Below are 12,975 nucleotides of genomic sequence, written 5' to 3' on the forward strand. Positions count from 1 at the left end.
GCCAGAGCCTGGAAAGATCTCTGTAGGCCAGACATGGCACAGTGAATGCCTTCCCAGAATGCATTGCACTGCTGCATCTGGGATGCCAGACCCTGGATGGCATTCACAATGGTTGTCTGCCCTACAAAAATGGTTCTCAGGCGGTCAATGGTCTCCTCAATGAGGGCAGCCGGGCTGATTGGGGCAGGAGAAGAGGTGCCTGGGGTGAAGGAGATGCCCACTCTCCTAGGTGAGTGGGCACGGGCTACTCGGTGGGGAGCTACTGGGAGGGTGGTGATGGTATAGGGGGTGGTGGAAGATGGCAAAGAATCGGTGGGCTCAGTAGGGTCCACCACTGCCAGGGAGCTGCCATCGGAGGAGTTGTTGGAGTCATTACCTTCAGTGGTAGTCGCCTCCCCCGTGGTACTCCCCTCGTCCTCCAACCCATTGGTCCCCTTAGTGTTGGTGGATTCTGCCTCCTGGGTCCTGTGGGCTGCAGCATCCCCACTCGCCGGTCTCTCAGCTCCCTCACCAGATGATGCTAAAGCACACATGGACACAAGAACACAGAGGGGGGGACAAAAGAAGAAAGAAGTATGTCAACTCCAGGAAAAATATTCATGTTGGAGCAGACACACTCCCACCCATCTCAGGCACCAACCCTCAGCAGACACAATATATTATATGAATGTGCCCATGACTGGTAGGCATGATCCCCCAGTACACTACAATACGATCCTGGCCTTCTATTCTGCTTCACTTTGCAATGGGAAACAAGGAGAGAAGATGCCAAGACAACAAATCTTCAAATCCATTAGGCCACAAGAAACCAATAGCCCAAACAGGGGACCCATCACAGGCCTACATTCCCATCCATATCGACGTAAGGACACTATCCCATGGATGTAGAGGGGGGGCAGGACTGCAGGGGCACACCTATCTGTGTGCCTGGCACTACAATACATGCACCCCATAGCACCTAACTACACTTATCATAGTAGCATCACAACAGTGTTGGTACTCACCCCCTTGTTGCTGCTGTGCTGCCTTCAAGCACCCATCCAAATCCAGATAGGCCACCACCAGTATGCAGGCCATTAGGGGGGTCAGGGTCCGACGGGCATCTCTCCTGCGATGGAAGGCCGTCCCCAACTGGGCCTCTCTGGTCTTCCGGGCCCAACACCGCAGGTCCTTCCACCGCTTTCTGCAGTGGGTGCTCCACCGTTTGTAGACCCCCAGGGCCTGCACTTCCTTGGTGATGGCTTGCCACAATCCTTTCTTCTGATGGGCGCTGACCTGCAGGGGACACACAGAGTAAAGAAACAGATGTCAGTGTTGGTGCTCCATACACAAATGCCATGCCAACCCAACCTGACATAGCCCATGGAGACATACATATAGACAATAGCCAAGCCCAAAACTGCAAGACAAACAACAGGTAACCATTCACACTGCCAACAAAAATACCTACAAGCATCCGCCACATTCACAAAGATTCAAGGAGGACAAACAGTAACTCACCTGTTCCTCTGGCATCCTATACAGCTTTGCATACAGGGGTAGGACCCCATCCACCAGCTTCTCCAGCTCCTCCGTGATGAAGACCGGGGCCCATTCCCCTGTAGCATGTGTCATCTCAAGGACCAGAGTCAGGACACAGCAGCAGACGCAGTGGTGTTCTTTCCTACTCGAGGTGCAGGGTTTAAGTGGCAAGGGCATGGCAAAATGGCGGAATATACCGCAGTGGTGTGCACCGTCACTGCCGGCGGTGATCATGATTGGCCCTGCTTCCCAATTGATAACAATGGTATCCAATGATCAGGTGCACGGCGGAGAACACCGCCTACCACCATGACAACCAACGCCAGCAAAATGAGGTCACTTCCTGCACTACACTACCTCTGTGGCAGGGGGCTGTCATTTTGCATCCACCACGCCTTCATAGTCTGGCCAGGGTCCTAGTTCATGGCTCCATTCCATCTCCCCTTCGTCGAGTACTGTTGTGATGACTGGTCCTCCTCATGGAATCATGTTGGGAATTGTGCCTACACTGTGATGCAATAAAACATACATACCTCACCACACATTGCCCTGAAGGATTAACAGGTTCTTTGTGTCTGTGTGAGGGACAATTGTGTTGCATGTACAACATGAATAGTGGGACCTTGTTATGGAAGTGTATGTCTCAACTCAATGTGTCTCTCTTCCTCCCCCTTAGGCACAGACACATGTGGTGAAGGAGGGCCCCATCTGTTTACAGACCCCTGGTAGATCTGGCCACCATGGAGGAACATCACATCATCATCACTTATCACCTGAATCGAGCCACAATCCTGGAACGCTGTGCACAAATGGAGCCTGTTCTGATGCAGTGAATCCGAATCCCCATGCCATACCTACAACTGTGCAGGTGCTATCTGTGATACATTTTTAAGCCACAGGTTCATTCCAAGTGACAGTGGCATGGCAGCCGCTATTTCTCAGCCAATGTTCAGCCACATCCTGTCCAAATTTTTGAATGCATTTGTGCAACACCTGCAAAGTTATGTCCAGTTCCACCAAAGAGCTGATCTCACCACCATCAAATCAGGATTCTATGCTTTTGCATATATCCCCCATGTGATAGGCGCCATTGATGGTACCCACATAGCCCTCATACCCCCAAGAGTAAATGAACAGGTGTCCAGAAATCGTAAAAGCTTTCACTCCATGAATGTCCAATTGGTGTGTTTTGCTGATCAGTAAATTTCTCATGTCAATGCAAGGTTCCCCGGATCAGTCCATGATTCCTATGTCCTGAGAAACAACAGTTTGCCACACATGATGGGACAACTACAGAGGGACCTATGTGAGTGTGTATGACACTGTACTAGTGACATACCTGACAGGCAGGCTGCATACAAGTAGTAAGTGTGTGTATTAACCGTATTTCACCCACTTTTCCAGGGCATTCTGGATACCCAAACATGCAATGGCTCCTGACACCTGTGAGAAATCCCAGGACAGATGCTGAACTCCATTATTATGAAGCACATGGTCGCACTGGGCGGGTGATAGAGCGGACCATAGGACTCCTGAAGGCAAGATTTTGTTGCCTGTATCTCTCTGGAGGATCCCTGTGCTATGGCCCTGACAAGGTGTGTCAGATAGTGGTGGCTGTGAGGAAAGCTATCCCACTTCTGGAAGATGAGGATGCTGTCCAACCACCCCTGCCACCTCAAAGGATGGATGAGAGTGATGAAGAAGAAGAGGTGGAAGACATCAACTCCAGAACCCAGCTAATCTGGCTACATTTCCAGTGACTCTGAGGTACATTTCCTATTCTGTAAATGGGTTGCCTGCATTGTTTCTGGGAGACTTATGTACTAAGTGCTGTGGTGTCCCTTACCAGTGATGTTGCAAGTTTAAGAATGAAGTAACAGATATATGTTACAGCAATGGAATGTACAGTGTGACATACTTCAAACATCACAGTCTGTCAGACCCCCTCCTGCAATTAAAGCGTCAATATGTTGGAAACTGGCTAATACATACATTAACATTGCTTGCTGACATTAAATGTGGCCAGATTTTTTGTGTGTACAAGTGTATATGTTTGAAAATAAAACATACATGGACAGTGGAATAGAGTGGGCACATGATGAACAATCTTCTCTGGTACATTTCCGCAGCTGTTGGTAGCACAGGGGCAAAGTCCATGAGGCTATTGGAAGATGGTGAAATGGCAGTGGCATGTCAACAAGGTAGCTCAGTGGCACACAAGGAAGAGAGTTCAGGGCAGAATCAATTCCTGGTGGTGGGTTTCATCTTGGCTGGTGTTTGACTGGGATGTCCTCTGGCAGTGGGCCATGTTTGCGAGGGGGTACTTGGGCTGAAGGGGAAGGGGAGCTGGTGTCCTGTGAGTCCTCTGGCAGTGCCACTACTCTAACAGCTGCTGCAGATGTTGATGGCAGGGCAGTGTTCTGGCTAGTGGAAGGAGCCTGCAGGTTGGTGGAGGATGCAGGCTGGATGTTGGCCTGGTGCTGCAGCACCCCTGCCATGGAGGCCATGGTAGCATTGAGCTGTTTCCATTGCTCCATGGCTTCCTGGTGGTGTGCTACCTGCAGCCTCTGATTCTGCTCCAGCGTGGCCAGGATCTGGCCCATCCTGTCCTGGGAATGGCGGTATGCACCCAGGACCTCAGTAATGACTTCCTGGACAGCAGCATCCCTCCTTGGGCCCACCGCGGGCCACTGATACCCTTCCTCTGGCCATAGCCCCCTGTGCCTGTGTCCCCTGCACAGGTCTGGCAGTCCCACTTGCACTAGGCACTTCATCATCCTGTCTGGTGGTGGGTGGAGACTCGGGCCTCTGTATATGTGGGCAGCCAGTCCATGGCGTGCAAGCACTGGTGTGGGGGCGTTGGGACAGAGCTGATGGTGGTGGCTGAGTGGTAGGGGTGTCAGTGGTGTCCTGGGTGGGGCTTCTGGAAGGTGACTGCCCAGGACTATGGGATGGGCCAGGGATTTCCTCTGTGTCCAGACATCCCTCTGCACTCTCCTGAGTGGGGCCTTCATCTTCAGGTGGAGGACTGGCACTCCTTGACGTCTCCGTCCGGGGAGCATGGGTGGTGGTACCTGTGTGTGAGAGAATAGAGATGTAGGTGTCCTGCACTTTCTTGTCCCTTGCAGCACTGGTCAGCAGTAATCGGTGGTTACATTCCTGTAAGGAAATGCCTCCTTGGCATGGTTACCCCCTAACTTTTTCAGTTTGCTGATGTTAAGTTTTAATTGAAAGTGTGCTGGGACCCTGCTAATCAGGCCGCAGCACCAGTGTTCTTCCCTAAACTGTACCTTTGTAACCACAATTGGCACAGCCCTAGCACTCAGACAAGTTCCTTGTAACTGGTACCCCTGGTACCAAGGGCCCTAATGCTAGGGAGGGTCTCTAAGGGCTGCAGTATGTCTTATGCCACCCTGGGGACTGCTCACTCAGCACATGCACACTGCCTCTCAGCTTGTGTGTGCTAGAGGGGCGAAAAGACTAAGTTGACATGGCACTCCCCTCAGAGTGCCATGCCAACCTCACACTGCCTGTGGCATAGGTAAGTCACCCTTCTAGCAGGCCTTGCAGCCCTAAGGCAGGGTGCACTATACCATAGGTGAGGGCATATGTGGTAGAGCACTATGCCCCTACAGTGTCTAAGCAAAACCTTAGACATTGTAAGTGCAGGGTAGCCATAAGAGTATATGGTCTGGGAGTTTGTGAAACACGAACTCCACAGTTCCATATTGGGTACACTGAAATCTGGGAAGTTTGGTATCAAACTTCTCAGCACAATAAATGCACACTGATGCCAGTGTGCAGTTTATTGTAACATGCACCCAGAGGGCATCTTAGAGATGCCCCCTGCATACCAATCTGAATTCTAGTGTAGGCTGACCAGTTTCTGCCAGCCTTCCACACACCAGACATGTTGCTGGCCACATGGGGAGAGTGCCTTTGTCACTCTGTGGCCAGGAACAAAGCCTGTACTGGGTGGAGGTGCTTCACACCTCCCTCTGCAGGAACTGTAACACCTGGCGGTGAGCCTCAAAGGCTCATCCCTTTTGTTACAGCGCCCTAGGGCATCTCAGCTAGTGGAGATGCCTACCCCTCCGGCCACTGCCCCCACTTTTGGCAGCAAGGCTGGAGGAGATAATGAGAAAAACAAGGAGGAGTCACCTACCAGTCAGGACAGCCCCTAAGGTGTCCTGAGCTGAGGTTACCCCTGCCTTTAGAAATCCTCCATCTTAGTTTTGGAGGATTCCCCACAGGGAGGAGGCACAAAGAGGGTGTAGCCACCCTCAAGGACAGTAGCCATTGGCTACTGCCCTCCCAGACCTAAACACACCCCTAAATTTAGTATTTAGGGGCACCCCAGATCCCAGGAAATCAGATTCCTGCAACCTGAAGAAACATGAAGGACTTCTGACCTACAAGCCTGCAGAGAAGACGGACGACAACAACTGCTTTGGCCCCAGCTCTACCGGCCTGACTCCGACTTCGAAAACCTGCAACCAGCGACGCATCCGACAGGGACCAGTGATCTCTGAAGCCTCAGAGGACTGCCCTGGACTAAAGGACCAAGAAACTCCTGTGAGCAGCAGCTCTGCTCAAAACCAGCAACTTTTTTGCAACAAAGAAGCAACTTTCAAAGACTGCACATTTCCCACCGGAAGCGTGAGACTTCACACTCTGCACCCAACGCCCCCGGCTTGAGATCTAGAGAACAAACACCACACAGAGGACTCCCTGGCAACTGCAAGCCCATGAGTAGCAACAGCCGACCCCCCTGAGCGCCCACAGCAACGTCTACAGAGAGAATACAGAGGCTCCTCTGACCGCCTGTAACAAGGGATCCGCAGCCCCCAGGACCTGAAGGAACCGAACCTCAGTGCAGGAGTGACCCCCAGGCAATCCTTCTGCCTAGCCCAGGTGGTGGCTGACCCGAGAAGCCCCCCCTGTGCCTGCCTGCACCGCTAGAGTGACCCCCGGGTCCCTCCATTGTTTTCTATCTGAAACCAAATGCCTGCTTTGCACACTGCACCCGGCCGTCCCTGTGCCGCTGAGGGTGTGTTTTGTGTGCCTACTTGTGTCCCCCCCAGTGCTCTACAAAACCCCGCTGGTCTGCCCCCCCGAGGACGCAGGTACTTACCTGCTGGCAGACTGGAACCAGAGCACCCCTGTTCTCCATAGGAACCGATGTGTTTTGGGCACCTATTTGACCTCTGCACCTGACCGTCCCTGAGCTGCTGGTGTGGTAACTTGGGGGTTGCCTTGAACCCCCAACGGTGTGCTGCCTACACCCAGGAACTGAGACATGTGAGTGTTTTACTTACCTCACAATCTAACCTTTACTTACCTCCCCCAGGAACTGTTGATTTTTGCACTGTGTCCACTTTGAAAATTGCTTATTGCTATATTAACAAAGACTGTATATGATATTGCTTTTATTCAAAGTTCCTAACTTACCTGTGTGAAGTACCTTGCATTTTATGTGTATACTTCAAATCTTGAGCCTGTGGTTCTTAAAATAAACTAAGAAAAAATATTTTTCTATATAAAAACCTATTGGCCTGGAGTAAGTCTTTGAGTGTGTGTTCCTCATTTATTGCCTCTGTGTGTACAACAAATGCTTAACACTACCCTCTGATAAGCCTACTGCTCGACCACACTACCACAAAACAGAGCATTAGAATTATCTAATTTTGCCACTATCTCACCTCTAAGAGGAACCCTTGAACTCTCTGCACAATATTTCTTACTTTGAAATAGAATATACAGAGCCAACTTCCTACAATTCCCATGTAGGAGCATGCAAGGCCCCTTCGTGTTCCTTTTGATGCATTTAGTGAGGGGGTGGTGGTGCATTCTGGGTGTTGTAGTGCTCCTCACATTACATGCATGGGTTGGTGACTGTGCACAGGGGGCTGGATAGTGATTTGTATGGGGGTTGTGGGCATGCTGGAAACATGGATAGGAGTGTCTGGGTGTTGTGGGCTGGTTAGAGGATGGGGGCATGGTGGTAGTGAGCGGGATGGGGTAATACATGCATTATAGGTGTGGTGACTGTCAGGGTATTGTTGACTTACCTAAGTCCAGTCCGCCAGGGAGTCTAGTGAGGCCCTCTGGGTGCAGGATAGCCAAGACCTTCTCCTCACAGTCAGTGTATTCGGGGGGAGGAGGTGGGGGACCACCTACAGTCTTCTGTACCGTGATGTTGTGTTGTGAGCGCACCTTCCCCCGCAGGTCGTTCCACCTCTTCCTGATGTCATCCCTTGTGCTCGGATGTGTTCCCACTGTGTTGACTTTGTTGACGATCCTCTGCCATAGGTCATCTTCCTGCACAAGGGTGTATGCTGCACCTGTGCCCTGAATAGCTGTGGCTCGACCCTGAGTATCTCGTCCACCAAGGTCCTTAGCTCCCTGTCGGTGAAGCGGGGGTGCTTAGGGGGTGCCATGGTGTGTGTTGTGGGTGGTGTGTTGTAGGTGAGTTGGTGGTGGTGCTGTTTTGTGGTTGGGAGTGTGGTTTGTGATGGTGGGTGTGCAGTGTTTGTATTTTAGTGGTGATTTTGTGTGTGTGATGTGTGTGATAGTTTGTTCAGTGTATGCATGTTGTGGTGTCAATATGTGTTGTGCTATTGGCATTGAAGAGGATTGTAGGGTGTGTATGTGTGTGCTTTTTAAATCAACCAATGTGTGCATTTGTTGTCGGTGGTTTCCATTGCTGACCGTGGCGATTGGTACCACCAATGGTCGTTCTGCTTTCACTGTCTGCCGAGCTGATTTGTGCATCATTATTTGGTGGACGAGGGGGTCTGTATGCCTGGCGGTGGCGAGGTGGGTTGTCCTGCTTTTCTGCCTTCGTTGGCCCTGCCGGTGGATGGAGGTTGATCATTTTTGGGTGATTTTCATTTTTGGTGCCTTTATACGGCAGTATGCCATCCACCGCCACTGGCGGTCTTTTGTTTGAAGTCAGCGGCCGGCGGTGTTTACCGTCAAGTTCCTAATGGGGGCTTTAATCTTTTCAGTTGTGTTTTTCTACTCAGACTTTCATCTAAGAGTTAAAAAAAGGGTGATTTTGATGAACGATGTTATTTAAATGGGTAACTGTGTACAATGAAAATTAATTACATGATCGACCAGATTATTAAAATAGTGTAACCAAAATTTCATCTCTCTTCATATCAAAGTTCTTATTAGATGTAAGTGAGGCAGACATACATCCGCTCTTGGTTTTTAAAAAAACATAGCTTCCGCTCATGTCACTATTTTTTTTTAGTAGGCCAATATTGATGCTTCAGCAGACTGAAATGTCCTGTGAGTTATGGCCGATGGAAACCTTTCAGCTCCTGAAGGACCCTGCACAACTGTTACCTGAGGGTTAGGAAGTGGTGAAGTGAATACAGGCTTACAATGTTGAGTTCACTGTTACATGCAGATGAATAAAGATGTGTATGCCCATCTCCGTGTATGGTGTAGGTATTGGCTGCTACCCAGGCTGGGGAAGATGCTACAGCTAGTGACGAGATAGGTGATAAGTAATCAGAAGACTGATAGTGCTCTCCGAAAGAGTTTGTTGTGGTCCAAGCAAACCGCCAGAGCATGCCATGTGTGTTGCTGTAGAAGTGTTGAGTCGATATTTGGCATATGTGGAGTCAAAAAGGAGCACTACCCAGTGTGAAGCGTTTACAAATATAGAAAGCTTCACTGAGAAGTCTACACATCGGTGACCAAGAACCTGTTGGCAAGGCTGTAAGAGAGGTACTGTGCTACTATGCAACATAAAATTATACATTACTCAGCGTTCTGATACAGCCAAGTTTTAAAAGTGCAGCTAATAGTGACAGCAAATTGTACGATAACACTGCGATCAGAAGTGCTGCGAGGTAGAAATCAAACAGGTGTCTAAAGCACAAAAGGGCACCTGAAATCACTGTAATTCAGTTCCAAGAAAAGGTAATCTGCTTACCAGAACTGATTAAAGAGAGTCTTTGTACCACAGCACTGGGGAAGTGGCCCAAGGCTAGGAGAAGTGCCCAGGGTTGTGCTTACAGAACCATGCTTACCGAAAACGGCGATCGGAATAGTGAGAGGCTGTTCTTCCAATGGAAACTAAGAAAGAGGCCATGTTTCCCACAGATATCATAGATAAACCAGAGGCTAGCACCTTGCAAGACCTCAGAAATGGTGTGTATAAACCAGTTCACCAAGACTGCCAAGTGGAGTCGGAGAGAACCCCATTTTCAGTGTCAGACAATCCCTTAACCATTTATAATGCTGCCGCATTTTAAAACCACCTCCGCCATACTATTGGCAGTGGATCAACTTCTTGGATAGAGACATTAGTTGATTTCATTGTTGTGCTAGAAGAGACATATAACCAAAAATCTTGCTGGTAAAGGTGTAAAAGAAGTCATAATAAAAATGCTGCAAACTGATGAAGTTACATACTATCAAATTGAAGGATGCTTGACTGTTAAGTTCAATCCAATGTGAACATAGATTACAAAAGGTACATTTTCAGTCAAGAACATCAGAAAGTTGGTAAAATCATAGACAAATATGTTGAGAGATTGGATACGTTCATCAAACACTAAGGGGGTCATTCCGACCCTGGCGGTCATGGACCACCAGGGCCGGGGACGGAGGAAGCACCGCCAACAGGCTGGCGGTGCTTCTGGGGCAATTCTGACCGCGGCGGTAAAGCCACGGTCAGAAAAGGGGAACCGGCGGTTTCCCGGCGGTTTTCTCCTGCCCCAGGGAATCCTCCACAGAGGCGCTGCAAGCAGCGCCGCCATGGGGATTCCGACCCCCTTCCCGCCAGCCTCTTCCTGGCGGTTTACACCGCCAGGAAGAGGCTGGCGGGAACGGGTGTCGTGGGGCCCCTGGGGGCCCCTGCAGTGCCCATGCCATTGGCCGGGGTCGGAATGACCCCCTAAGTGTAATGAATCTAATGACGAGGAAGCAATAATTCTCCAAGTTATTGACGGATACCTGTTAGATACTTTCAGATGACAAATGCTGAGAGAAACTCATAGTCTCAAGTGATTTGTCATGGATGCCAGAACTGTAGAGCGTGCTGATCAACAAGTCCAAAGTGAGTCAGTCATAAACATGAAAAGCAAAAAAAAACACAAAGCTGAAAAACACAAGATGATGTATCCATGGAAAAAACAGTTGCGTTTTGGGTGTGGATTGTCGTTTCGACACAAAAGTAACTGTCCTGCCACTGGACAGATTTGCAAAGGCTGTGAGAAGGAGAACCTTTTTGCAATGGTTCAAAAGGCGAAGGAAAAAGCAAGTGCGTCACGCTGAAAAGCCAAAATGGCCACCAGATTGTTACCAGAAGCGACATTCGAAGCAAGCCCACATGGGCAAGCGACAACACCAATTGAGACAAATCACCACCAAAAAGTCAATAGTCATCTAAGTCATCATGAAAGTTTTTCAGTGTCAATATCAAGTGAAAGTGAAGAAGGTGATTTTGCAATGTCGATAATTACCTCAGAAAATGTGTGCATGTGATGCTGGCTGCATGTGAAGAGAAATAACAGGTCAAAGAACATTTAATGTGAAAAAAAACCATCAAAGTCATTTAAACTTTGTCCGAAAATTACGCTGTTCAATATGGTTGCTCAATACCTATCATTATTGACAGTGGTGAGTCAATAAACATTATGGTGGTCATTACAACCCTGGCGGTCGGTGTTAATGCGGCAGTAAGACCGCCAACAGGCCGGCGAAAAAAAATGGAATCACGACTGTGGCGGAAACCGCCAACATAGACAGCCACCTTAACACTCCGACTGCCACGGCGGTACAAACAAACAGCATGGCGGTCACCGCCAACAGACAGGCGGAGGACAATGTACCGCCCATGTATCACAACCTACCAATCCGCCACCTTTTCTGGGGCGGACTCACCGTGAACAAAAACACGGCAGAAACAGGACTTCGAAGGGAAAACGCTCACCTCTACACACCCCACGAGGGATGAGGCCGCCATGGAACCCGAGCTCCAGTTACTGCCAGCCCTTCTCTACCAGGAGCACGAACACCGGAGGCGAAGACCACAGTGAGTACTGCACCTATGACACAAGGGAGGGGAGGGGAAAAACAGGGACACACACACGTAACACCCCCACCCCCACCCTCACCCACTAAAACACACACACTAATACAGCATGATACATTACAGTTACACCCCCCCCAAGCCCACTGTAAGAATGCAAAGACAAAAGGAAATTAGTGTAACCATTGTAATATATTAAAATCCAGTACGCAAAAATATATATACACTATTAACAAATATATACACCAAGAATAGTAGTTTAGGTAGTGCTCCATTGAAGTCCGTGGAACACTGGGCCCACACGGCATGGGCGAGGCCCACACTCAATCCTCCAACATGACGGAGAGAACACTGCAGGGGCATCAGATAGCAATAAAATAGGCACCTCAGGGGGAAGGGATGGGGGGCACCTCAGCCGGATGAGTGCATGACGCCAAATCCACGAGGGGGCCACATGCCCACTGTTCTATCTGGGGAGTGCAAAGCCACAGTCTCTCAAGTCTCTACAGTGGGTGGGTTGCCCACTGTTCCATCCTGGGGAGTTCAAAGCCAGAGTCTCTCAAGTCTCTACAGTGGGTGGTTTGCCCACTGTTCCATCCTGGGGAGTGCAAAGCCACAGTCTCTCAAGTCTCTCCAGTGGGTGGGTTGCCCACTGTTCAATCCTGGGGAGTGGAAAGCCACAGTCTCTCAAGTCTCTACAGTGGGTGGGTTGCCCATTGTTCAATCCTGGGGAATGCAAAGCCACAGTCTCTCAAGTGGATAACAGTTTCCACCAGTTCTGGTGGGGGCCTTGTGCCCAGAGTGCTTCATCCTACCAAGGACGGAGGTAGTGGATGCCTTACTCCACTGGTTCTGGAGGGGGCCTTGTGCCCAGAGTGCTTCATCCTGCCAAGGACTGATGTAGTGGATGTATCTCTCCACTGGTTCTGGAGGGGGCCTGGTGCCCAGAGTGCTTCATCCTGCTCGTGACGGACTCAGTAGCGTCAATGCCCTTGGAGCTCATGGGCCAGCGGTGCTTGTTACGGCGCTGTCCTTGGCAGCGGTGCTTGTGGCGGCGGTGTCCTGTTCAGCGGTGCGTGTTGCGGCGGTGTCCTTGGCAGCGATGCTTGTGGCGGCAGTGTCCTGTTCAGCGATGCTTGTGGTGGCAGTGTCCTGTTCAGCGGTGCTTGTTGCGGCGGTGTCCTTGGCAGCGGTGCTTGTGGCGGCAGTGTCCTGTTCAGCGGTGCTTGTGGCGGCAGTGTCCTGTTCAGTGGTGCTTGTGGTGGCGGTGTCCTTGGCAGTGACTCAGCTGCTGGCGGTCCTGTCTAGCCCAGCGGGGCTGGTGCTGGCGGTCCTGTCTGGCCCAGCGGGGCTGGTGCTGGTGGTTCCCTTTGACCCAGCGGGGCTGGTGCTGGCGGTCC

This window comes from Pleurodeles waltl, chromosome 3_1 (assembly GCF_031143425.1).
Source record: "Pleurodeles waltl isolate 20211129_DDA chromosome 3_1, aPleWal1.hap1.20221129, whole genome shotgun sequence".
Taxonomy (NCBI): domain Eukaryota; kingdom Metazoa; phylum Chordata; class Amphibia; order Caudata; family Salamandridae; genus Pleurodeles; species Pleurodeles waltl.